The sequence below is a fragment of the Macrotis lagotis genome, chromosome 5 (assembly GCF_037893015.1).
Source record: "Macrotis lagotis isolate mMagLag1 chromosome 5, bilby.v1.9.chrom.fasta, whole genome shotgun sequence".
NCBI classification, from domain to species: Eukaryota; Metazoa; Chordata; class Mammalia; order Peramelemorphia; family Peramelidae; genus Macrotis; species Macrotis lagotis.
Genome location: NC_133662.1, coordinates 268,995,978 through 269,018,823, shown reverse-complemented (window position 1 = coordinate 269,018,823; position 22,846 = coordinate 268,995,978). Strand labels below are relative to the sequence as shown.

Here is a 22,846-nt window from a genome sequence, read left to right as displayed (position 1 = left end):
GATTTAAAGTAATTAAGGACTTCAGAGGTTATTTAGACCAATATCTCATTTTATAGATAAGAACTGAAGACTAGGCAGGGCAATGTACCCATCTGTGATCAGTGGAGGTAGCATTTGAACCCAGATTCTCAGACTTAAGAGTTAGTGTTCTTTCCACTGTATTCTCCCCCCTCAGTGGCCAGTGGTCATGTCCTCACTCTTGGCTTAGTGACCTTCTTTCTAAAGTATCTAGTAGACATGTCAATACTTTTTAAAAAGATGCTAGGCATTTTCCCCTCCCCCAGTAAAAGTTCCTTTTGGGAATAACCCATTTTATTTCTAACCTTTATACTCCATATTTAGTATGGGGGTTAAGCCCATAGTAGGTACTAAATATTGTTTCTTGATTGATTTTCATAATTTTTAGGACTAGGAATATCATCCAATATAATCTCTTCTTTTGTCATCTGAGAGAAACAGAATCCAGCCTGCCCAGTGTCACACAAATTACAAGAGATTGAGTCAGATCTAAATCCAGGGAGCTCTGTACAAATGAAAGGCCTTTTCTACTATGGGGCAGTAGGATCACAGTCTCATTAATAATTTATATTTTGTGGTAAAACATCTGTTTCCAAGACCTCTTCTCTCCCCTTTTATTTTCTTTAAGTGTCCCTGAGTTGTGGTGTTTGAAAAAATTCTAGGAATCCACAGCTCACTGAAAGGAAGTCTCCTGTTTCTAGAATAACTTTATCAAATGAATGTTTTGTCTCTATTCTTAATAAAGTCATTACAGGGTAATTAAACCATTCTCTACCTTGGACAGCTCATTGTTCAGCTCAGACTTGCCTTCTTCCTTTATGGCTAATTTTAGTGCAAGGAGAACACTGCCAGCCAGGGCTTCATTCAGAGAATTGCTGGGTTTGGTGAAACTTCCAAGCAGAGCATTATAACTTGTACTTAAGAGTCTCTTTAGCAACATTCCTTACAAATGGTATTTCAGCTCCTTCTTGGAGATCTCCAGGGCATGTCAAAGATCTAATTGCTTGGGAGTTTGTCTTGAAATCAAAAGAATGGCTCTTATTTCAGATTTCTTTGTAAAAAGGATCAGAAATTTCCCACAAAGTGTTAGTGTCAAGAAAAAGGGGGAATGGATTATGCCCTTTCTCTTCCAAAATGTTCATTGATTCCCAAGTATAGGAACATGATTAGGCTAATACCTGGCTGTAAGATCTAGATTATTCACTAAGTAGCTGCTCTAGTCATCAGGTTTCTTCATGTGTAGTGATATTTGCAGGGCCCCTTGAAAGGCTTCCAGTCCTAATATATTTCTCCTATTATTCTGGAGCCAAAATTCCCATGATTATTTTCCCCTTCGTCTTAAGACATCAAAAGGTATTTTAATATCTAGAGGGAAAGATTATGGAGAAATACATTAAAGCAGAGAAATGAGGATTACTTTTAAAGCTCCTTAAAATTCCAAGGAAATAAATGAAACTGTTGTCTTTCATGCCTGGAATACTTCCTCCCTCTTGTCTCATATGTTTCCTTCAAAGCAAAGATCAGTGTCACCTCTTCAAGGCATCCTTCCATTCTTTACCCCTAACTTAGTGTTCTCATTTTTGTGAAATTATTTTTTATAGATTTAAATTTACTTATACCCATACATGTCATTTTCTGTGGTGGTCAAATGGTTCAGGGGTAGAGTACTTGACCTGGAGTCAGGAAAATCTGAACTGAAATCTAGGTTCAGATACTTACTCGCTGTGGGATCCTGGGCCAGTGATTGAATTCTCTAACTATGAAATGAAGACCATAATAATATCTCACCCACAGGGTTCTTGTGAGAATGACAATGTTCATAAACCATTTAGCACAGTATCTGATTCACTGTAGGCAACTAATACATGTTTGTTGACTTCCTTCCTCTTTACCTATAGAACACAAGCTCCTTCAAGGCAAGAACTGCTTTCTTTTATACCCCAACACCTAGCATAGAGCTTGGAACAGATTGAGCACATGGCAAATGGTTGATGAATGAATGTTTGATCTTCTGCTAGAATAGCTGCTCCTTGAAGGCAGTAACTGGTTCATTTTTGTGTTTGGATCCTCAGGATCTAAGACATAATCAGAATAGTAAACACTTGAAAAATGAATATTGAAGCAATGAATAAATGAATATTTTACCCCCGATAGAATGTAAGCTCCTTGAGGGCAGGGAGGCTTCATTTTTGTCTTTATATTCCAGGTCCCAATCTACAATGTAGATATTTAATAAATGTCTGCCGCAAAATGAAGGAGTTGGACTGGATTATCTCTTAGGTGTCTTCCAGATCTACCATGGCTGCCCCTAGGATATATTACAAAGTCATCTTTTCTTCTCATTCATCTACCATTTTGTTTTTAGATGTTTATGAATTACTTCTTAGAGGTTAACAACTTTCAACTTTCACCCAGTACAAGCATATCTGTTTAATACTTTTGATAGATGGACTCAACTTGACTTGCTTCAATAATGGGAAGATTTCACTGTTGAAGAGCTCTCATGATCAGAAAGCACATGCTTATTTGGGATTGGAATCTGCCTCTAAGTAATCAATTCTTTATCAGCATTTTAAACTACATAAAACTATTTTTTCCTTCACATAACTGTAAATATTTAGAGAGCGCTGTCTCGACCTTTGAGGATTTCAGTCATTCTCTGAAATGTCCATTGGACTTCACAATGAAGAGTCTGACCAGTGAAGAAATGAAGTAATGTTGAGAGCATACCAGAAGTAGTATTTACATCTTTGGTAAAGCATATCACTAAAGAATAGGCTGCCACACATCCCCAATAAGATCAGGGGTGGAACAAAGATGTCCATTATCACCACTACTGTTCAATATTGTATTAGAAAAGTTAGCTTCAACAATTAGAAAAGAAAAAGAAATGGAAGGAATTAGAATTGGGAAGGAGGAGACAAAACTCTCACTCTTTACAGATGACATGATGGTCGACCTAGAGAATCCCAAGAAATCATCCAAAACAATTACTGGAAACAATTAGCAATTTTAGCAAAGTTGCAGGATATAAAATAAACTCTCATGAATCCTCGACTTTTCTATAAATGTCTAGCAAGATACAGCAGGAAAAGCTAGAAAGAGAAAGCCCATTCAAAGTAAGCTCAGACAATATAAACTACCTGGGAGTCTATCCGCCAAGACAAACTCAGACACTTTTTGAAAACAATTACAAAACACTTCTCAAACAAATTAAATCAGATTTAAATAACTGGGAAAACATCAGCTGCTCATGGGTAGGTCGAGCTAATATAATAAAAATGACAGTTCTACCAAAACTAAACTACCTGCTTAGTGCCCTACCAATCAACATTCCAAAACATTACTTTAATGAGTTAGAAAAAGTTGTAAATAAACTGATATGGAGAAATAAAAAAAAGTTGAGAATCTCCTGAGATTTACTTTAAAAAAGTGCAAAAGAAGGTGGCTTAGCCCTATCAGATCTAAAAATTATATTAGAAAGCATCAGAAATCAAAACTGTCTGGCATTGGCTAAGAAATAGAGTGGTGGACCAGTGGAATAGACTAGTAGGAAATGATTATAGTAATCTGCTGTTTGATAAACCCAAAGATTCCAGCTATTGGGATAAAAACTCTCTTTTCAATAAAAACTGTTGGGAAAATTGGAAGTTAGTATGGAACAAACTTAGATCAGACCAACACCTCACACCCTTTACTAAGATAAGATCCAAATGGATACAGGATTTAGACATAAAAAGCAATACTACAAGCAAACTAGAAGATCAAGGACTAGTTTACCTGTCAGATCTATGGAAAGGGGAGTGGCTTGTGACCAAGGAAGAGATGGAGAACATCATTAAAAACAAACTAGATGATTTCGATTACATTAAATTAAAAAGCTTTTGCGCAGATAAAATCCCTGTAACCAAGATCAAAAGAAATGTAGTAAACTGGGAAACAATCTTTACAACTAAGGATTCTGACAAAAGGACTCATTTCTAAAATATACAGAGAACTGAGTCATATTTTAAAAAAAAGCCAATCCCCAGTTGACAAATGGTCAAAGGATGTGCAAAGGCAATTTACAGATGAGGAGATCAAAGCAATCCATAGCCATATGAAAAATCGCTCTAAATCATTACTTATTAGAGAAATGCAAATTAAAGCTTCTCTGAGATAATACCTCACACCTCTCAGACTGGCCAATATGACCAGAAAGGATAATGATCATTGTTGGAAGGGATGTGGGAAATCTGGGACACTATTACACTGTTGGTGGAGCTGTGAACTCATCCAAACGTTTTGGAGAGAAATTTGAAATTATGCCCAAAGGGCAACAAAAATGTGCATCCCCTTTGATCCAGCAATAGCACTACTGGGTCTATACCCTGAAGAGATCATGAAAAAAGGTAAAAACATCACTTGTAGAAAAATATTCATAGCAGCCCTGTTTGTGGTGGCAAAGAATTGGAAATCAAGTAAATGTCCTTCAATTGGGGGAATGGCTTAGCAAACTGTGTTATATGTATGTCATGGAACATTATTGTTCTATTAGAAACCAGGAGGGATGGGAATTCAGGGAAGCCTGGAGGGATCTGCATGAACTGATGGTGAGCGAGATGAGCAGAAAAACACTGGCCACCCTAACAGCAACATAGGGGTGATGATCAACCTTGATGGATTTACTCATTCCATCAGTGCAACAATCAGGGATAATTTTGCTGTCTGCAATGGAGAATGCCATCTGTATCCAGACAAAGAGCCATGGAGTTTGAACAAAGTTAAAGGACTATTCCATTTAATTTAGGAAAAACAGATATCTTATTGTCTGACCTTGTTATCTCTCATACTTTATGTTTCTTCCTTAAGGATCTGATTTCTCTCTCATCACACTCAATTTGGATCAATGTACAATATGGAAACAAAGTAAAGACTGAAAAGTTTCTTTCTGTGGGGGTGGGGGAGGGAAGTAAGATTGGGGGAAAAATTGGAAAATTCAAATAAAATCTTTAATAAAAGAAAAAAAGAGAATAGGCTTCCACAGAGATAAGTACTGTACTTTATTTTACATTTAAAAATTAGTGAAGCTGACTCTAGAATATATTTCTTTTAAGTCATATTTTGCATTGGTTTCCATAATAAAAATTAAGATTACTATTAACTCAATGATCAAATATAAATTTTGCTTAATAATAAAGTAAACCTTTTAAAATTGAACAATTCAAGGAAAGATGGGTTTCATTTATAGCTCATTTACAAAAAAATATGCCGCGGTTTAATATTTCAATATTCAGAGTGTTTTCCATGTTATAGCTTTACTCTAGAATTTACTTTAAATATGTTATTTGAAAGGTTTGCTACAAAGAGTATGAGGAATGCCCACCAATTTTAGGATAGCCAAACAAGTTATAGTAACTAAACATGAAATATTAATTTTGTATCACAACACATGATGAATATGAAGAATTCACAGAAGATGAGATTTATATGAATTGATCCAGATTCAAACAAGGGGAAGGAACCATGAAAATAATTTGCACAACTACTAAAGCAATGTAAATGGAATTGTTTTTAAATAATGCCATGGAACCATGGAACCATATTGGTCCCAAAGGAAACTGAGTATACCCATCTCTCTACAATGGAGAGTTGGGGGTTGTGGATATGAAACATTACACATACTGTCAGATCAGTCTATGCTCTCAGATTCATGGTACCCATTTGAGTAAGAGAGAAACAAAGTGGTAATGTGATCGGTAGTCAAAGTTTGTGACATTACTCATAAGTGATTTGGAAGGTTGGTTCTTGTCCTTCATTATCAAAGAAGAACAAATTGGCATCACTATGATTGAGACAAATTACAGTATGTGACTGATCAGACAGATATGAGCTAGGAATGCTCTACCACAGGTCAGACACAAAGAATCCATGTGAACACCTAGGGTGCTTTCTGTAAACCTATGTATCTCATGCTTTGTTTGAACTGCTTCAATTCTACCTTCCTGACAGAGTGCAGCATCCTCACTGAAGGGGGCACACCATGCCAGGCACTCCTATGCCAGTGTCTCCCATGCTTACAACCAATTCTAAAGTTCTTAGGAAAGACCTTCAGAGTGTCCCATAACACTTCTTCTGACTGCCTTGTAAGTGCTTGCCCTTGCCCTTCTCCATAAAATAGTCATTTTGGTAAGTGTATGCCATGCCTGGCATTCTAACAACATGAGCAGTCCTTTGTAGTTGCACTCTCTGTAGTAACCTTAATACACTTAGCAGTTTAGCTTGAGAAAGGTTCTCAGGGTCTGATATCTGCTTCTCTCAGGTGATCTTCAGAAACTTCTTAGAACAATTTAAATGGAAGTGATCCAGTTTCCTGACATGGCACTGTCCAGGTTTCGTAGGCATATAGCAATGAGGGCAATGCAATGGCTCTGTAGACCTTCAGTTCCATAGCCTAATACTTCTTCTCTCCTATACTTTCTTTTGTAGTCTCCAAAAAAATGAACCAACTCTGACAAATGTGTGTGTGTCATCTTCATTATCAATATGTCCCTCCTTGGAAAGGACGCTGCCAAGGTAAGTCCATGGTATTCAAGCTTTCTCCATTCCACATATGGATGATCTGGTGCTAGCTGGTGGAGCATCTGTATTTTCTTGGTGTTAGTTATTAGATCAAAATGAGCACAAGCAGCAAAGAATTGATCTATACTTTTTGCATCTCGGCTTCAGAGGCTGCACTGAGCGTCCAATCATTTGCACTAACACTTCCTCCACTTTGGTCTTGGTTTATAGCCTTTTCAAGTCAAACAATTCACCTTCAGTGTGGTAGTTGACCTTGATGCTGTGTTCATCCTTAATGAAGCTGATTGATAACATGACTGACTGGAAGCAAGGACACAACCTTGTTTCACTGCATTGGTGACCAAAATCTTGAGAGCATCATCCACTCTCCAGAACTCAGGCAAGCTTGCCATCAGGAACAGATGTACAATAATGATGAACTTCTCTAGGCAATCAAATTTTGACATAATTTTCCATAAGCCCACACAAAAGACAGTATTAAAGGCCTTGGTCAGATCTATAAACATTGCATATAGACCTCTATTCTGTGTCTGGCAGTCTTCCTGGAGTTGTTAGGCAGAAAACATCATATCAACTGTTCCTCAACTCTTTCTTCACATGCTTGAAGTGAACACTCCTGACAATTCATTGATGAGTTTGAGACTCTCTTCGTTACTCTCCAACTGGTTTAACCCATATGCCAAAATGGTTTATCAGGGTGTGGCCAAGATGCATGCTGCAGCACCTTGGAGCCACAGGGGAGAGGTGACTCAGGTGGACATCAAAGATGAAAAGCAGCCCTGAAAAGGACTTGGAAGCCCTCATACCAGAGGTACTAGTCTTCCTTAAACATACCGCAAAGGGACTTAATAGTGCAAAGACCAAGGTTAAGATGACAGAAATAGAGTTTCTGGAGAAACTGAAATCATAATCAAAGATATTTGGCTGTAAGACAAATTACTAGGGAAATCGGAAACTTGTCAGAGGCTTGATGATAGAAGAATAATGCAGAAAACTAGGTAACTGGATATTATATCCATGAATTCCTATAGGGCATCCAAACAGAGATGGCTAGGATGAGCCTCAGGACAGGCTATCAACGATAGTCCCAGATTCATACAATAAATCAATTTTCTTATATGTAAAATGAGGGGATTGAGCTAGATGACCTCTAAATCTCTATCAGTCCTTAGAGCTGGTTCTAGACACTTGTTATAATTAAAACAAAGTTAAGAAAGACAGGCAATGCTGTCTAAAAGGCTGAAAATGAATAATCCAACAAGCTGCTGGATTCTGCTTTAGGGGTCATATAACTAAACATGGTCACGATACCAGGAAGATGAGCTCAGGAAGCAAGTAGGTGGAAACCCAGACATCAAGAATGAAGTAGAAAAGGTCAGTGATAATCAAGGCAAGACTTCTTGCCTCACTGATATGGGAGGGACCCACATTGTTAAGACCAAGGATGCCTACAGAATCCAGGCCATCACTTGTTTCCAATTAAATTAGGTCCTGTTGGAAAGAGTGAGAAGGATGTCTTTGCACAACATTCCCCTCATCATAATGAACATAATGTGCACATCATGTCAACATTCATTCGAGATCATGTCCTTCTTTGATTACAAAAGACAACAATCACCTTCAGACTTGGAAGAATTCAGATATCCAGGTCAGAGAACCTCAATTTCAACAACAGCAGTATAAGAGTTGTCCAAAAGACAAACATCAACATATTACTTGAAAAAATATCACTCTGCCACTTTGAATGACAGAACTTAGAGATGGCCTAAGCCATCTATAAGGTCCCTTCCAATTTACATTTTTGTTATAGTTATTTAAAAATCAGGGATAGGTTCCTTTCCCAGATGATGTTTGTCTTTTGTTATTGAAGAAGACTATGACATCGGGGAGGGAGTGTCATGATAAACACATGACTTGGATCTGAGTGAGGGGGTGTTGTGTTAAGTCAGCAGCCTCACTTTCTCCTCCAAAGCCATCTGGAGCCAGTGGCCAGATATGAATGATGGCAACTGGAGATGGCCCTGGATGTGAGGCAATCAAGATCAAATGATGTGGCCTATGGTAACACAGCTAGTAATTGTCAAGTGTGTGAGACTGAATTTGAATTTCTGTCCTTTTGTCTCCAAAATCTGTGCTCTATTCACTGTGCCACCTAACTGCTCTTTCCCAGATAATAGGCTCTAGAACCATTTACAAACCATCACCAATACTGAAAGCTTGGGGCACCAAATAGTAATTGACTTTCGGCTGATGTTGTTGGATCGCTTCAGTCATATTGAACTCTCTGTGACTACACTGAGGGTTTTCTTGGCAAGATCCTGAAGTGATTCACTATTCCTTCTCCAGCTCATTTTACAGATGAGGAATTGAAGCTAACAAGGTTAAGTGACTTGTCCAGGGTCTCATGGTTAGTAAGTTTCTAAGGCCAGATTTGAATTCTTTCAGATAAATCTTGCTCATTCCAAGTCCAATGCTATAGTCACTGTGGCACCACCTAACTGCCCAGTGACTGTTAACTGCTCTTAAGGTCCTGGGATAATCTTGAAGGGTTGGAAAGATTTTTTGATACCATTAACCCCCTGCTTTTTTCCTGCATTTTCCCTGATATAATTTTAACAATATGCCCTCAATATCCATGTAGGAATGAATATCAAATAATTTTGTATGGAGAGATATTTGCTGAAAAAAGTGTAGCTAGTATAACAACATCCCCCCAAATGGGGGAACCATCTCCCCTTTAAACTTCATTTCATCTTTGGGAAAAGAAAGCTAAAACCTGAAATGACTGACTATTAATTAAAAAGTTGCCCCAAAGGTGGAGGTGATACTTTTTGGTCCTGGGAGTTCTTTTTTACCCTTAAGGAGCCCACCCTAAGTTCACTTGTATGTGTGCCATAGCCAGTAAGCAAGTGCCATCCTTGATCAGTATCTGGCTCCTCACTAGATTCAGTGATTCTAGCTAACTACAGACTCTGATAGCAACTCCCTTTACTGGAACTCCTGTGATTCTTTCCACCTTCTGAAGGTCATAAGAGTATTGACCTATTCCAACTTTGATAACCATTAACGTATGGTCTGAAAAGAATCAGCACAGTGACAAAAACAGAGGTGTGATACATTCCCATCCACAGAGATGTTTGGTAGAATAGAAGGCTGAATGGTCTCTGTCACCAAAGTTATTCTTCCTTACTCAAAGATCACAATTAAAGAGGGAGGCTACTTCTAAATATTTTGCCTTGTACTTCTATCTCCATGAACAATTAAAAGATTTTCCTTACCACCATTAAACCAACAGAAAATACATGCTCTCATGTAGAGAGAAGGGCTCTGCCACTGCATATACCTATAAACAGACTAATCAGTCTTCCACATGGATTGGTAACAGGCAGGATGTGTTTGAAGGATTGTACCCTTGTTTCACTGTGCTCCCATTACAATGATTTAGAGCTAGAAGAAATCTCAGAATACACCTAATTACATTCCTCATTTTACAAAAGAGGGAAATGAGGGTCAAAGAAGTTCAATGAATTGCTCAAGGTTACCCAGGAAGCAGTGGCAGAGAGGGAAAGATCAGGTCTCTGGTTCCAAATTTGGCACTCTTTTTACTGTAAAATGCTGCTTTCTACATTTCATCAGAGAGAAGACCCTGATTAAAAGTGGAAAGCCATAGTCTTCTATTGAGTCCCATCTTTAATGCCGGACCAGGATATCCTAGAAATGGCAAAATGACCATGAAGCAGGTCCTGATTTCTTTGGCTAAAAGTGCTATTCCCTACCTCAGGCCCAGGCTGAGATCTTTGAGATTGCATAATCACTGACTTAGAGCTGGGAGGGATCAGTCTGATGTGCTCATTTTACTGATGCACAAACTGAGACAACAATTGTACAGAACTTGGCCAGCACCAGGCAAAGACTGGGAGAGCTGTTCTTTCCCTTGTTGTGTGTAGAAGCCTCAGACCTCACAGCCTGTATGTTATGATCTGAATGATCTCTGAGTTCTCCCAGCTCTAAGAAATTTTTCTAGCATGCTGTTATCATAGGAGAAAGGCTTGGTCATTAAGAATGAAGAGAAGGTAGCAAGTAATCAGTCAATAAGAATGGGTCAGGGGGCAGCTAGGTGGCACGGTGGATAGGGCCCTGGTCCTGGAGTCAGGAGGAATTGAGTTCAAATCTGGTCTCAGACACTTAATAATGACTTAACCCTGTGGCCTTGGGCAAGCCACTTAACCCCATTGCCTTGCAAAAGCAACAACAACAACAAAAAATAAGAATGGGTCCCTGGATGGAGGAATGAGAAATTGAGACCTGGTTATAAAGAATCAAGAAAGGCTTCAGTTACAAGAGATGTAAACACAAAACAAGACTTGGTCAGGGAAACAAACCAGAGCACAGGTATTAGAACCTGTGGCTCCAATGCCTGGGGCTACTTAAAATTTTCCCATCCAATCTTAGAGCTAATCTTGTACCAAGGTATGATTCAGGGAAGATTAAAGCAATATGGGACTTAGAGGCATTATAAATCACCCCTGAATACTTAGTCCAGAGTGATTAAAATGATTTTTATTAAGATATCTTAACAAAATGGTGCACCTCTCAAGATAGGAAAGAGAGGCCGGGGGGAATCCCCAAATGCAAGGTCTCTTATTCACTTTGAAAGGCTTTGTTCCTGCCCCATTATGACAACCTTAGGCTGGGGTCACAATCTAAGTGGACCCATCTCATTGATCCCCCATACAGTTCCCCTGCCCTGCTTCTTATACTAATGACCAAGAACAGCTATCTCCTTGACCATGCACAAAGGAGGTCAAGACTAAGCTAACTTAAAAACAGGTGGGGCAACTTTTGATCAAATGGAGGCTAAATCTTTTATCCTTACTCAGTATCTGCCCATAGGAAACAATAGAGGCCAACCCCAGTCTCTATAATGTAAAGTGACAATCCTCCCTTCACATTCCTGTCGATTTTAGCCAGCTTTACATATTGGCCCTTTGCTAGATATTGGGGGTTCTGAATCTTTAGCAACAGAGCAAAACTTTTCACCAGTTTCAAAACAAGAATTTGGAAAACAATGAAAAGGAGATAATACCAGAGTTAAGTGTTAAAGAAATAAAAGGGTTCTGAAATACTGCAGTGAGGAAGAGTCCATTGGTGGATTTGCAAATGCATTGACTTGGAAGATAGCAAACTGAAGGAATGAACAATAGTTCATTTGGCTGAAATATAGGGTACCAGGAGCAATGTGAAATAAGGCTGTAAAGGGAGGTTGGAGTGAAAATGTAGTGGTTCTGAAATCTACTGGATTGAGCCTAGGACTTGGAACCAGGAAGTGGAGCTTTGGAGCCGAAGGACCTCTCATACATGAAAATTTGACCCTAGGCAAATCATTCCAATACTGCCATCCTTAATTTCTTCATTTATAAAATGATGGTAATCATAGCATTAACTTTATGTAGTGTTTGTGAAGTCTAAGTAGGATCATTCTTCTAAAGTAGATTGCAATCCCTAAAATACTGCATAATTGTGAGTTGTTATTACATTGTAAACAGCTTGAGGCTAGGTATTTTTCCTCCCCTCCTTGAACTACCCTGCTCTCCTTTGAATGATTTCATCTGCAGTCCGGTTCTTCTCATTGCTGAGACTGTACAGAATGCTATTGGTCAGGCCCCCCCAGCCATGCTACTCAGTGCATTCCCATCTGAACTCACCAGAATCACCTTTCTCACCAGTTTGTTTCCTCCTATATGAAATGAGGGAGCTGTAGACAAAGCAGGGGTATGGGATGTGGTGGTACATATGAATTATGTTAGTCTAGGAGATGCTGTTCCTTGGCAGTGATTGGTAACTTATTTAATTTGGCATAATTCATGAAATACAGGGATCAACTGGACAAATCTTTGTTACATAAAGAGGCTTGTAAAATATGGGAACAAATGGTTTAAAAAAATGCTCTTAGCAACCATCTGGGAAGTTTTTAAAAAAAATAATTAATAATGGAGAAATGCAAATTTAAACATCCCTAAGGCAAAAGTAATATTCATCAATTTCCCAAAGATGATTTTTAAAAAATCAGTTGTAACATGACTGTGGAAAATAGGTATGTTCATTTACTATTGGTGATCATTCTGAACAACAAATTAATACAATTAAGCAGGAAAGTTACTACATTGTTTTTACTATTTAACCGAGAGCGCCCTGTTCCAGAGCTGTACCAGATGGAGGTTAATGACAGCAAAAAAAAAAAGACCCATATGTACAAAAATACCCAGGATGATTTGTGATAACGAAATACTGAAAACAAAAATGTGCTTGAAAATGGAAAAACTAGATAAACTGGTATATAAAAATGATTAAATGTTACTATCCTATAAGGAATGATGAATAGAAAATATCAGAGAACTACTAGAGGTCTGGTCTGAACTAAAAAAGAGGAAAGAAGACACATCTTGGAAACAAAATTCCCAATAATTACATTGGATTTAGAAAAAAACAAAAGTATTTCAACACAATATAAAAATGTAATGAGCAACATATAAACCCTTCAGTAGTCAAGTGAAACTATGTGATGAATACTTGCATGAAATGTGTAATAGATACTTCTAATAATCATGGGTTTGGGTGGTTTTATATCCACAAAAAGAAAGCACAAATGTATGTTTTATTAGTAAAGATTTTTAAAATTTATTTTATTTTATTCCCCCCACCACCATTTACATGGAAGAACAATTTTCACATTCACCAAAACCTTGAGTTTCAAATTCTCTCCTTTACTCCCACCCCTCCCCCTCTTTGAGAAAATAAGTTACTTGATACAAGTTAAAAATGTGCAGACATGAAGAACATTACCACAATGGTCATGTTGTGAAAGTAAACATAACCCCCCTCCCCCAAAAAAGAGAAACCTCAAGAAAAATGAAGTGAGCTTGCAATCAGACAATATCAACTCTATTTTGGAGCTGGAGAGCATTCTTTATCATAAATCCTTCAGAGTTCTTTTGGGTCACAGCATTGCTCAGAAAAGGTGGTCATACTGGAAAAAGCTGATAATACTGAAATTTTCCCATAATAGAACAGCATCTCAACTCAATCACATACAACAATTTGTTTATCCATTCCCCAAATGCTGGACATCCCCCTCAATCTCCAGTTCCCCACCACCAGTAAAAAGTTGCTAAAGATTCTTTTCTTCATGTATTTCATCTCTTCTGACATATAGACCTACTATTGGCACTGTTAGATCAAAGTGTAGACATGGTTTTATAGACCTTTGGGCATAGTTCCAAATTGTGCTACAGAATTGTTGAATCATTTCGCAATTCTTCCAACATTTTCCCCTACAACCTTTCCAATATTTTCATTTTTCTCCTTCTGTCCTATTAGCCAATCCAATAGATATAAAGTAGTATCTCAGAATTGTTCCAACTTACATTTCTCCTATCAAAAGTGAGTTATGACATTTAAAAAAAGTTAACTCATAAAAATGATTTAAATTGATTGCATTGATAATTTCATCTGAAAACTGTTCATATCTCTCGATCATTTATCAACTGGGAATAGCTCTTACTTTTTTAAAAAATAAATTCGACTCAGTTCTCTATATTTGAGAAATGAGTGCTTTATTGGAGAAATTTGTTCCAATAGTTCCCCCACAGTTACTGTTTCTAGCTGTATTTTCTTCCATCTTATTCCCCTCCCATTTATTCTATTCTCTCTCTCCTTTTACCCTGTCTCTCCTCAAGTGTTTTGCATCTAAATACTCCCCTCATAATCTTCCCTCCCTTCTAACATCTGTACCCTCTACCCTCCTTTTCTCACTCTTTTCTCCCTTCTCTTTCCTCTCCTACTTTTCTCTATGGTAAGATATATATCCAATAGAATGTGTATGTTATTCCTGCTCTGAGTTAATTCTGATGAGAGTAAGGCTCTCTCACTTCTTCTTACATTTCCCCCCTCTTCTACTCCACTGTAAAATCTTTTTCTTGCTTTTTATGAAAAACGTTTCATTCTACCTCTCCTTCCCTTTCTCCTAGTACATTTCTTTCTCCTTCATTAAATCCATTGTTTTAATATAGTATACATTCAAATTAAACTCCTCCCTCTGCCTTGCCTAGACAGGCTCCTTCTAATGTTCCTAATAAATGAGAAAGTTCATATGAATTATCAGTATCATCTACCCATGCAGGAATATAAGCAGTTTAACATCATTAAGTCCCATATGCTTTGCTTTTTCCTGTTTACATTTTTTATATTTCTCTTGGATTTTGTTTTTGAAGATCAAATTATCTGTTCTGTTCAGGAATTTTGAAAATTCCCTACTTCACTGAATGTTCATCTTTTTTCCCCAAAAGCTTATCTTCTATTTTGCTGAATGATTAATTCTTTGATGTAATCCAAGCTCCTTTGACTTCCTGAAAATCATATTCCAAGTCTATGATCCCTTGTTATAGAAGCTATTAATCTTGGGCAATCCTAACTATGACTCCATGGTATTTGAATGGTTTCTTTTTGGTTGCTTGCAATATTTTCTCCTTGAATGGGAGTTCTGAAATTTGGCTATAATATTCCTGAAAGTTGTCATTTTGGGATCTCTTTCAGGAGGTGATAGGTGAATTCTTTCAATTTCTATCTCTGCTTCTAGAATATCAGGGCATTTTTTTCTAGACAATTTCTTAAAAAATGATATCTGGATTCTTTTATTAGTCATAGTTTTCAGGTAGAGCAAAGATTTCTAAATTATCTCTCCTGAATCTGTTTTCCAGGCCAGGTGTTTATCCAGTGAGATGCTTCATATTTTCTTCAAGTTTTGCATTCCTTTTTTTTAAAGATTTTTTTTTCAAGGCAATGGGGTTCAGTGGCTTGCCCAAGGCCACACGGCTAGGTAATTATTAAGTGTCTGAGGTTGGATTTGAACCCAGGTACTCCTGACTCCAAGGCCAGTGCACTATTCACTGCTCCACCTAGCCGCCCCACATTCCTTTTTTTTATTGTTTCTTAATTTCTGATAAAATCATCAACTTCCTTTAGCTCCATTCTATTTTTTAAGGAGTAATTTTCTTCAAAGCACTTTTTTTTAGGTTTTTGCAAGGCAAATGGGGTTAAGTAGCTTGCCCAAGGTCACACAGATAGGTAATTATTAAGTGTCTGAGACCGGATTTGAACTCAGGTACTCCTGACTCCAGGGCCCGAGCTTTATCCACTGAGCCACCCAGCCACCCCTTCAAAGAACTTTTGTATCTCCTTTTCCATTTAACCAATTCTGCTTCTTTTAAGGCATCCTTTTCTTCATTGAACTTTTGGACTTCTTTTTCCATGTGGCCCAAACTTTTTTTAATTTTATGGTTTATTCATTTTATACCTTGTTGTGAAAGTAAACATAAACCTCCCTCCCCCCAAAAAGAGAGAAATCTTAAGTATAGCGAGAGAGAAAAAAAGTGTACTTCAGTTAATGGTCAGATTCCATTGGCCTTTCTCTGGGATAAGTTTTTTTTTTTTTTTTTACCATAAATCCACCAGAGAAGTTGCTTCGATATCTTTTCCCACAGTCGCTATCATTAGCTTTGTTTTCCTCCATTCTATTCCTCTCTACTCTCATTAATTCTATTCTTTCTCTCTCCTTTCACTCTGTCCCTCCTCAGAAGTGTGTTGTATCTGACTACCCTCTCCCATGATCTTCTATCACCTCTCCTATCACCTACTCTCCCTCCTCCTTCCCCCTCCCCCTTATCCTATCCCTTTCTTTTCAGTTTTTCTCTAGGGTAAGATAGGTGGATATTTAAAGTTATCATCAGTGTGGCTTTAGGATCATAAATTTAGAATTGGAAAAAACCTCAGTAGCCCTCTCTCCAATTAAAGGTCAGTACAAAGACTTATATGCTGTACATGCTTAATACATATTTGTTGAACTCAATATTATATAAGGTAAAAATTGCAGCAGATATAATGAAAAATAAACTAGGTTCATGGGGCAGCTAGGTGACGCAGTGGAAAGAGCACTGGTCCTGGAGTCAGGAGTACCTGAGTTCAAATCTGGCCTCAGACACAGTGTGGCCTTGGGCAAGTCACTTAACCCCACTGCCTTGCAAAAAAAAAGAACCTAAAAAATAAGCTAGGTTCATTTAGTTGAATGATTTCATTTGAAAGGTAAAGTTGATTCATAGAGTCCATCTTCTTGTTAGTGGAACAGGGATAGGAGAATCCTTTGAAGTGGAGCAAATCACAGGAAAGCTAAACTTCTTAACCTAAGCAATAACACATTTCCACAAATTGTCCAAGGACAACCAATGCTATAGAGATAAGAGATTTCCTTCCATTAAAAGTGATTTATAGGTAAACTGAACTCTTAAACTTAAAGATAGAAAACTTCTTTTAGTTTAAGTGTTTTAATAGAAAATCTGAACTTTTCAATTCAAATTAGAGAGGAAGATGAAATCTTTAAACCTGAAAATTTCTGAATTGAACAAAGTAATGTGACTTTTGGATGTTATACATAATGTTGGTAGTGATACAAAATAAAATCAATCACAAAATGAAATCAGTTCCTTGATTTTCTCAGTTCCCCACTTCCATGGATAGTAGATTTGTCTCCATAAAACACTTATCAATAAACTATTCAATAAGATTTTTAACATAATCACTACCTTAACTAACTTAAATTTTTCTGGAGAAAGTGTAGAATATGTTTTAATACAGAATCTAAAGCAAAATCTAAAAACAAAATAAGATGGAGAACAAAAGATTCCATTTTCCTAAAGCCAAATGTACCAAGATGAAGGGTTTCATTAGAGATCATTTCTGCTGTCGTTTGTCAAAATTTATGAATATTGATAATAATTTCTCCTAACTAGTTAAAGAAAGACTGTCAAATTTGAATATTTGCATCCCAAATCATAGTAAGGACGTTTAAAACCATGAACTAATTTTAGAAGGGAAATTCACATGTCAGCAAGGTAACACAGAAAATTCAGCAAAAATAGATACCATGAAACAAAAAGTCAAAGTAATACAATTATGATATCCATATTAAATTACCTTATGTCTCCCTGTATCATAGTAGCCCAAGATATATTTAATGAGCACTTTTCATCTTGGATTCCAGTGTGCCATGTTATCATCTTCTCTTTGACATTCTGGAAAAACTTTTGTTTTCAAGGCAGCTTTGAAGGATCCTCCTCCTAAATGGATTTTCTACTCTGGTTCAAAATTAGTTACAGAGATTCCTAGATAATTTTGCTAAAACCTGCCAGTAACAACACACACAATGCAATTTAATACAACCTCCAAATGTTTCTTTTGCAATAACTAGTTCCTGAGGCGGGAGACCATAAAATTAGGAACTCATAATTTGTCTGAAACGTCTGAGAATTTTTACTTTTTAGATAACATTTGCTGCTTCTATATTTACTTAAGCCTTGTGATAGAGATTTTTTTTTTTAGTTTTTTTGCAAGGCAATGGGGTTAAGTGCCTTGCCCAAGGCCACACAGCTACTCCTGACTCCAAGCCCAGTGCTCTATCCACTGTGCTACCTAGTTGCCCCCTGTGATAGAGATTTTGATAACAACTGAATGAAGGAAGAATCTTAGAAAAGAATCTCTGAGGGTCTGATTTGTGAAATGGATCTTTCTTTCTTTTAAATTCATCAGATTAATATTACAAATAATACTTCAAAAATACTTCAAATTTCACCCTCTTCATAATTATTCATGTAGTTTTATGTGTAAAAAATTAATCCAGTGCTGAAAAATCATTACTAGAACAAAATCAAAACCCAAATATCTCTTTGAAGCATCATAAACATCATATTTACATACCTCTAGTACTTCGTTTAATGAAAAACTTTTAGTTCTTGTCCTTAATTTTGATTTTGCATCTTTCTCTTAATTTCACTCCTTAGAGGAACATCATTCCCATGTCATCCTAAAAGATATTTCAAAAACCCAATATTATATGGAAACATATAAAACTATTAACAAGTCTCAAAACTTATTTATGTAGGATATGAAAATGCCTACCAATTCATAATTGAAAACATGATGAACTGAGATCCTCTGCAGCAGTGGAAAGAAGGCTGTATTTTTAAATCAGAGAGACCTAGATTTGAATTTCACTTCTAATACTTACTAGCTCCATGAATCTGGATAAGTCATTTAACTCTTTTGAGGCTTAGTTTCCTCATTTGGAAAATGAATATAATAGTAGAGTATATGTAGCATATATATATAATATATATATATTTATAAATATAAGATAATAGTAGAGAGAGTCTAGCCAATCCAAGCTGACTTTTAGAACTGCTACTGAATTTCTCTTCTGTAGGCCTTCCCTAATTTCATCTGGATCCTGTTAACATGTGTTTCTCTTGAATTTCATGGCTCATATCAAGTGTAATTGACTTTTAAAAGTCCTCTTTTTAGAAGAAAATTAAATTAGGGTGCTAGGAATATAGATTATTTTAGTGAGAGATGGGAGGGACCAAATCCTTAATTTTATATATAAAGGCACAGAGGGATTGAATTTGTTGACCAAAGTCACACAGTTAGTGTAAGAACTAAGAATTAAAAAAAAAAGGTCTGTGTCAGTTCAGTGGTCTTTTAGAGATCATGGTTCATTTTATTCTATCCAAGGAAAGCTATAATTACTATAAGCTTTGCTTTCTGAGCTAGTGGGAGATATTATAATAAGCATGCCCTTGAAAAAAATCACCCAGCTTTGACCAGTAAGTCATTGGAATCTCTAAAAACTGTTCTCATTTTCCTTTAAAAATAGAAATAATTAACATGAAATAATTAATTGACATCCATTTGACATATATGCACAGGACAAACACTCAATTTCACTTTATATTTAGCTAGGTTATTTTAATCATTAATTTATTTGTTTTCCAATTACATGTAAAGATAGTTTTAAACATTCATCCTTTAACAGGTTTTTGCATCCTACATTTTTTCTACCCTCCCTCCCTATGGTAGTAACAATTTGATATAGGCTATAAATGTACATCATTTTAAATATGTTTCCATATTAGGCAAATTGTGATGGAAGAATTAGGACTAAGAAGAAAACACCTTGAGAAAGAAAAGATATGAAAGAAATTTTTTAAAAGTTCATCATCTCACAATCTTGTTACTAATATGTACAGTGTTCTCCTGGTTCTGTTCACTTTACTCAGCATCAATTTACCCTATCTTTCCAGGCTTTTCTAAATTCAGACTGCTCATGCTTTCTTACAAAACAATACTACTCCAGAATATTCATATACTATAGCTTCTTCATTCATTCCCCAGTTGATGGGCATTAAAAGGATACTTTGCAAAATTTTACAATTGCATCTTTTAGTTGCCTTAACTTTACAGTGTCTTTCTCTTTCTTTATTCCTTTTAAATTAGATCTGTTTTTGTTTTTGTTTTTGTTTTTCTGAGATCAGGATTGCTATGCCTGATTTTTTTTTAAATTTCATCAGAAGCATAATTTATTCTGTTCCAGATTTTTATTTTACCTTGTATGTATCTCTTCTTCAAATGTGTTTCTTGTAAACAACATATTGTAGGACGCTGGTTTTTAATTCACTCTGTTATCCACTTTTGTTTTAGGGGAGAGTTCGTCCCAATAACATTCACAGTGAGGATGACTAATTCCATATTTCCCTCCATCCTATCTTTCCCTTTTTTACTTTTCTCTCTCTCTCTCTCTCCTTTCCCCTTATCCCTCCACATCAATTTTTTGCTGCATCTCTCAATGTGTCCTCACTTCTCCCTTCATCTTCCTTTTTCTTCTCAATTTCTCCTTTTACTTTGTATTTTTACTTTGATTTTACCTTTACCTCTGCTTTCTTCTTCCCTGTTAGCTTCCCCTTCTCCTTTCTTCCCCCCCCACCTACTTCCCTATAGGATATGATAAATTTATAAACACAGTGAGGAATGTTTGTGATATCCTCTTTGAGCCAAATCTGTTGAGAGTAAGATTTGCTCAGTGTTCCTACCCTCCCTTCTTTTCCTTTTCTATAATTGGTTCTTTATGCTTCATCATGTGATACTTATCCTGTAATGCCTTCTCCTGGAATAGTCCTCTTTTTCATTTCTTAATTGTTTTATGCCTGTCATATTAAAACCTCTGTCAAAGTATGCTCATTTTATCTGTCCCTATAGGTATGGAATTCTCAAGGTTGATTGATTTATAGGCTTCATCACATTATAAACACTTTATACTGACACCCTCTATCCAAGTACCCTTACTCAACTGTCCCATTAGAAATAAAATTCTCATCTACTGCCTCTGCCTTCCTATCTCAGCATAATCTTTTTTTCTAATGTATTAATTGCTTTATGTTTCCCCTTATCAAAGTCCTGATAGGAGTCCAGTTATCAAGAAAGATAATCATCCTTACATCATAGTGAATTTAAACTCACACTCTTTTCAAGAATAACCCCTCTAACCATCCCAATATAAACACAACCGTGAAGAGTTAAGAATTTGTTCTCATCACAGTCAATTCATACCCACATCCCCTTTGCAAGTACCCTTCCTTCCATTGACCCAATAGAGCTAAAAGTTTGATCACATAACAGTCAATTTATTCCCACACTCTCTGTCTAGATATACTCCTTCAAGCTTTCTTAATATAGTTCTTTTTTTAAATTAAAAAAAAAATTTTTAGGCTTTCTTTTGCAAGGCAAATGGGGTTAAGTGGCTTGCCCAAGACCACACAGCTAGGTAATTATTAAATGTCTGAGACTGGATTTGAACCCAGGTACTCCTGACTCCAAGGCATGCTTTATCCACTATGCCACCTAGCCGCCCCCTTAATATAGTTCTTACAAGTTACAAGTATTGTCTTCCTGTATAGGAGTGTAGACTATTTTTTTTTTTAGGATTTTTGGGGTTTTTTGCAAGGCAAACAGGGTTAAGTGGCTTGCCCAAGGCCACACAGATAGGTAATTATTAAGTGTCTGAGACCGGATTTGAACCCAGGTACTCCTGACTCCAGGGCCAGTGCTTTATCCACTGAGCCACCTAGCCGCCCCCAACAATTATTTTTTAACTGGCATTACCACCCTTACTTCCATTTACTTTTTGTACATCTTTTAAGTCTTATAATTGAAGATCAAATTTGTTGTTCAGTTCTAGTCTTTTTGGTCAGATAAATTTGATAATCGTCTGTTTTGTGAAAGTTCATCTTTTCCCTGAAAGAAGATGCTGAATTTTGTAGGGTACTTGATTCTAGCTTTTTTGCTTTCTGAAATATCAAATTCTATACCATTCATTACTTTAATACTGAAGCTGATAAATCCTGTATAATCCTGACTATGGCTTCCTGAGCTTTAATTGCTTCATTTTAGCTGCTTGCAGTATTTTCTCTTTTGCTGAGAATTCTGAAATTTAGAAAAAATATTCCTTGTAGTTTTTTGTTTGAGGATCTCTTTCTGGGAGGTGATCAATGAATTTTTTCAAGGACTATTTTATCATCTTGTTCTAGGATGTTAGGGAAGTTTTCCAAAATAATTTTCTGCATGATGCTGTGCAGCTTTTTGTCTGATTGTGGCTTTTAAGGCAGACCAATAATTCATAAATCATCTCTCCTGGTTCTGTTTTCCAGGTCAATCATTTTTCATAAGGGGTACTTTACATTTTCATCTATTTTTTCTGGTCTTGGTTTTCTTTGATGGAATCTTGGTGTCTCACAGAGTCATTCATTTCCAATTGTCCATTTCTAGTTTTTAAAGGTTTTATTTTCCTCACTTAGCTTTTTTTGTTTCCTTTACTAGTTATTAATTTTATTTTCTATTTGGTCAATTTTACTTTTAAAATTATTACTTTCTTCAGTTAAATTTTCATAATTTTCCTATAAGACTCTCATTTTTCTCAATTTTCTTCTTTTCTTCTTTGATTTTTAGAATTCTTTTAGAACTCATCCAAGAGGGCTGAGATAGGATTGGAGATGGAATCGAGACCAATTCATCAACCCCTTAGAGGCTTCAAATGTAAGCATTTTGTCGCTGCTTTCCTTTTCTGAGATGGCATTTTTATCATCCCTATCGTAAAAATAGCTGCCAATAGTTAGCCATTTAAAAAAATTGTTTATTTTTTTAGGTTAACTCCATTCCTGTGGTATAGGGTATATATTCCCAAGCTTTTTTTTTTTCCCCCTGGGGACCAGGGTTCTTGTCTCTGACTTTTTACTCTAGTGTACCAGTTTGTTCTTGGACCTAGGGTGAACCAGTGCCACAATAGTTTCCTAGGACCTTAATCCTTGTTCCCTGATCTGGGGTGGGGAAC

General features: G+C 36.5%; 1 long non-coding RNA gene across 1 annotated transcript in view; it reads left to right on the top strand.

The window, feature by feature from the left end:
* Positions 1-22,553, top strand: part of LOC141490226 (uncharacterized) — a 60,265-nt gene extending 37,712 nt beyond the window's left edge. The window contains exons 3-4 of the long non-coding RNA XR_012469098.1: positions 6,487-6,573; positions 22,465-22,553. This is a non-coding gene — a long non-coding RNA (uncharacterized LOC141490226). The remainder of the gene's footprint in view (positions 1-6,486; positions 6,574-22,464) is intronic.
* The last annotated feature ends 293 nt before the right edge of the window (positions 22,554-22,846 follow it).